Source organism: Nycticebus coucang, chromosome 4 (genome assembly GCF_027406575.1).
Source record: "Nycticebus coucang isolate mNycCou1 chromosome 4, mNycCou1.pri, whole genome shotgun sequence".
In the NCBI taxonomy this organism is placed as follows: Eukaryota; Metazoa; Chordata; class Mammalia; order Primates; family Lorisidae; genus Nycticebus; species Nycticebus coucang.
Genome location: NC_069783.1, coordinates 140,532,501 through 140,537,639, shown reverse-complemented (window position 1 = coordinate 140,537,639; position 5,139 = coordinate 140,532,501). Strand labels below are relative to the sequence as shown.

The 5,139-nt window shown below is 49.9% G+C and overlaps 1 pseudogene; it reads right to left on the bottom strand.

Moving 5' to 3' along the window:
* Window positions 1-1,090: 1,090 nt before the first annotated feature.
* On the bottom strand, window positions 1,091-2,290 carry LOC128583322 (calponin-2-like; annotated as a pseudogene).
* Between the last annotated feature and the right edge of the window lie 2,849 nt (window positions 2,291-5,139).

Below are 5,139 nucleotides of genomic sequence, written 5' to 3'. Positions count from 1 at the left end.
AACTAGCTGGGTGTGGTGGCGTACACTTATAGACCTAGCTACTTAGGAAGCTGACCAAGAGGATCACTTGCACCTATGAATTTGAGGTTCTAGCAAGCTGTGACCTAAATCGACAGAATTAGACTCTGTCTCAAAAAATAAACAAAAAAAACTTCCTGAAACTTCTGTGGGCACAGAAACCACAAACTGGTAGACAAAAGGGAAGAGAAGGGCTGGGCACAATGGCTCACACCTGTAATACTAACACTGTGGGAGGCCGAGGGAGGTGGATTCCCTGAGCTCAGGAGTTCAAGAACTGCCTGAGCAAGAGCGAAACGCCATCTCTAAAAAAAGTAGCTGGGCACTGTGGTGAGTGCCCATATCCCAGCTACTCAGGAGGCTGAGGCAAGAGAATCGCTTGAGGGCGGCGCCTGTGGCTCAGTCGGTAAGGCGCCGGCCCCATATACCTAGGGTGGCGGGTTCAAACCCAGCCCCGGCCAAACTGCAACCAAAAAATAGCCGGGTGTTGTGGTGGGCGCCTGTAGTCCCAGCTGCTCAGGAGGCTGAGGCAAGAGAATCGCTTAAGCCCAGGAGTTGGAGGTTGCTGTGAGCCGTGTGAGGCCATGGCACTCTACCGAGGGCGGTACAGTGAGACTGTCTCTACAAAAAAAAAAAAGAGAATCGCTTGAGCCTAAGAGTTTGAGGTTGCTGTGAGCTACGACACCACAGCACTCTACTGAGTGTGACAAAATGAAACTCTGTCTCAAAAAAAAGATAAGAGGAGTTGAAACTGGAAACCATTTGGGGCCAGTTCTCCTCCCTGCCCAGGTCTCTTTTCCCCAACATGGCTCAGTCCACCTCTTGCATGTGCCCTGGCAGGGATCCTGCCCCAACCCAAACACCCATGCATCTGGATATGGCCCCTTCCCCTTCAGCCTGGTGGCTCAGTTCTGCAAGACAAGTGGGATCTGCCACCTAATCCTACCCAGACTCCTACAAACCCTCCATTGGCAGTACATGTTAAAAAAAAAAAGGCAAACACATAGAAAAACTCCATAACCCAGATAAGATGATGATGTGGGGAGACAGCATGTCTCAGTAGCTGGGTGCCTCAGTAGCTGGCCTCCTCCTGGTAGCAGGGGGATACTCTGGGCCTTCGCCTGAACCTAGGCAGTTGTCAGCATCCAGTGGAGCTCCATCGGCAGCTGGGCCCTGTGGACAGTACTTGGGATCATATATCTGCAGACCCAGGCCAAAGACCTGGGCGCTCTGGTTGGCAGCCTGTGTATAGCCCATCTGCGGGGACATGGAGGAGTTGTCACACTTGTCAATCCCTAGCTTGGTGTCATAGATGTGCCTCCGGGTCCCAAGAGCTGTCTTGCCCACCTGGCTGGCACACTTGTTTGTACCCATCTGCAGGCTGATGGTTGAATGGTCTGTGGGAGGCAGGATATGATTCTTAGGATTGTAGAGATGACTTCTTGTGCCATATGCTGTCACGCCCGACTGGCTGGCACATTTGTTGGTGCCCATCTGCAGCCCGATGACACACTATCCTGCCTTCATGGTGGCATCATCAAAGTTCCGTTCCTGCTTCTCTGAGTACTTGACACTGATGTCCACACCAGTCTGTAGCCCCTTTGTCTTGGCCTTCCCAGCTAGGGCCAGAAGAGACACCTGCACCTGCGTCATGTTCCCACTCTCAAACAAGTCGTTGGCCTTGAACAGGTCCACAGGGTTCATGCCATAGCCAACCATGGCCTTGATGAAGTTGGAGAGGTTTTCTAGCTGGTGCCAATTCTGCATGGAGTGGTTGATCTTGGGGACTGAGCCTGGCTACAGCTTGTTTATGAGTGTGCATAAAATAATCCCATCCTGGCGGTGCCTGCGGCTCAGCGGGTAGGGCGCCGGCCCCATATGCCGAGGGTGGCGGGTTCAAACCCAGCCCCGGCCAAACTGCGACAAAAAAAAATAGCCGGGCATTATGGCGGGCGCCTGTAGTCCCAGCTGCTTGGGAGGCTGAGTCAAGAGAATCGCCTAAGCCCAAGGATTTGGAGGTTGCTGTGAGCTGTGTGACGCCACGGCACTCTACGAGGGCGATAAGGTGAGACTCTGTCTCTACAAAAAAAAAAAAGATAATCCCATCCTTCAAACCCTTCTGGAAATCAGGGCCGATAGACAGGCCAGTGAGCCCCTCAATCCAGCTCCTGAGTTCAGCCTCCTTCTGAGGGTCTTATTTGGACAGGAGCCGGTTCTTGACCTCTGCCAAAAGCCCATATGAGGGCCCCTTGTTGAACTGCGTGGAGCTCATGGCTGGCAGGAGAGGCAGGGAAGCACCAAACAGGCGGGACAGGACCAATGCGCTGGCAGGGTCGCCACGGCCCTTTAATACAGTTCCTGTAGGTCGTAACCCACAGGTTGAGAACCGCTGATCTAGTAGGTGTATGTCTGAATCTTTGGCAATGCTTAGGAAATCTTCCACTAGATCCTCTAAGCTTTTGAGATAGTCCTCTTCAGAAACACTTGAAATTTGTGTGTTTGTACACTTTGCATAGTCCCATAACTTTCTAAGAGATGGCTCTGCTTTTAGTCTCTTCTTTTCTGCCTCTTTAAATGATTGGGTTAGCTGTAAAGCCTTGTTTTCAAGCTCTGAGATTCTTTCTTCTCCATGGTTTAATCTGTTGTCAAAAATCTCTACTATAGGGGCGGCACCTGTGGCTCAGTGGGTAGGGCACCAGCCCCATATACTGAGGGTGACGAGTTCAAACTCAGCCCCAGCCAAACTGCAACAAAAAATAGCCAGGCATTGTGGCAGGTGCTCATAGTCCCAGCTACTTGGGAGGCTGAGGCAAGAAAATCACTTAAGCACAGGAGTTAGAGGTTGCTGTGAGCTGTGATGCCACCGCACTCTACTTCGGGATATAAAGTGAGACTCTGTCTCTAAAAAAAAAAAAATTCTACTATAGTTTCAAACTCCCTGAATGTCTCCTTTAATTCTTTAAGCTGTTATATCCTTTCTAATTTTGTCCAGATCCTTGGAGACTTTCTTTCATTTCATTAATTTCTTGGGACATCTTTGGACTTCTTTTTGTTGGTTTTCCACTTTCCCTTCCTTGTATTTGTCATCCATAATCAGAATTCCATTTCTGTCATTTCTACAATTTCTTTATAATTGGAATCTTCTGTTGTAGCTCCATTGTGATCCCTTGGGGGATTTGGTCTGTTCTGGTGCTTCGTGTAGCCAGAGATTTTTTTGCTGGTTTCTTTTTATATGTGATTTCTTCTTTTTTATTTCCTTTCCATACTTTTTCTCTCTTTTCCTCTTTCCCTTCATTCTTCTTTAACTCTGGGTTTTGGGGTTAAAATGACCCATTATCCTCTTAGGTATCCAGGAGAGTTAAAATAATTAGTGAGAACACTAGGTGGCACTCTAGTATCAGCAGAGACAGACACTTCTGAATGTGAAGATCATGTATGTTGCCTAGAGTTCATCAACTGGTTGTCAAGGAGAATGGGACTGAGTTTCCTGTTCCTGTTTTTGAAGACCCAAGGAGGAGACTGGTGTCACAGGCCTGGAGGGTACACCGGATGTTCAAGGATGTTGTAACCTAGTTCTGCAATCAGATAGGGAGTTAGGTGTCTTTGCTTGAGTGGGGATTGTGCCTCAGTGATCCAAATGGGACCCAGAGATTGAAAGGAGGACTGTGAGGAGGCAGGAGCTCCCTAATCCACTTGGTGGAGCTATGGGATCAGCCCAAAGATGGATGACAGAGCTTGAAAGGTGGAGCCAAAGCCAGACTCAGCTGGTCAACTCAGCTGACAGCTGGTCAACTCAGAAAGCCACACAGAGCAAGGACCACATAGGCATCAGTAGACTCAGCACCTCAGTGATCTCCATGCCACCCCTGTGTCTTACTGAATTGGGGTGGCAGGCTGAGTCACCCCAATGCTTTTTAGGCGTCTGGTCCACCAATAGCCCAATCTCATGCCCAGACCTGCCTATACTCTGTGAGGAAAGTGCCTGATCATAAATTACTGACTTCATCCCAAAGAAGCTGCAGGACAGACTGTTTCCTTTCCAGCCCCCACCCTTAAAAGGCCAGAATTAGTGCACACGAAAGCCTTGTGTGCCCCACTCCACACCCTCTACCTGGTGGGACAGACCCACCCAGGAATTGGGTTGGCCCCTGATTCACCTTCACAAGGGGCTCTGAGGGGTGGTGGCTGTTTTCTGGCAGCCCCAAACCCCTACTGATTCCCCATGCAGGCTCTATCCCTGGGTTGCCATGTTCCCTTTCACCTGCTCCTCATGCTGGCTTTGTCCCTTATTTTTCACTCCTGGTGTCCTATGCTGTCACTCTGTGCCTTTACAAATGCTGTTTGTGAACAGAAGGGTTCAGATGGTGGTGGCTGGTCACACTTCTCCCTGATTTCTTGGGAGAGGGTGGTGGGAAGATGCCTCTAGTTTGCCATCTTGGAGCACTCTTCTACATCAGAGTTTATTGATTAAGCCTATGGGAAGGCATTTGGCGTCTCCTGTAGGAATTGGAACTCAGGCAATGGTGGGATGCAACAGATTGGAGGGGGCAGGGATCAGGAGTTCAGGACCCCCAGCAGCACTAAGTAGGATGCATGTAGGCGTACAAGAGCCAGGCCAAGTATAACATCTCCAGGGACAGACCTAAGTTCACGTCAAGAATTTTTTTTTTTTTTTTGGCCGGGGCTGGGTTTGAACCCACCACCTCTGGCATATGGGACCGGTGCCCTACTCCTTGAGCCACAGGCGCCACCCAAGAATATTTTATTTTTACTCTGGGAGGCTGAGGTGGGTAGATTGCCTGAGCTCACAAGTTTGAGACCAGCCTGAGCAAGAGTAAGGCTCCATCTCTAAAAATAGCTGGGCGGGCATTGTGGTGGGTGCCTGTGGTCCCAGCTACTTGGGAGGCTGAGGCAAGAGGATCACTTGAGTCCTAGAGTTTGAAGTTGCTGTGAGCTATGATGCTACAGCACTCTAGTGAGGGTGGCAAAATGAGACTCCGTCCCAAAATATATATATACAGGCTCCGCACCTGCGGCTAAAGCAGTTAAGGCTCCAGCCACATACAACTCAGCTGGAGGGTTCAAATCCAGCCCAGGCGTGCCAAACAACAATGACGGCTA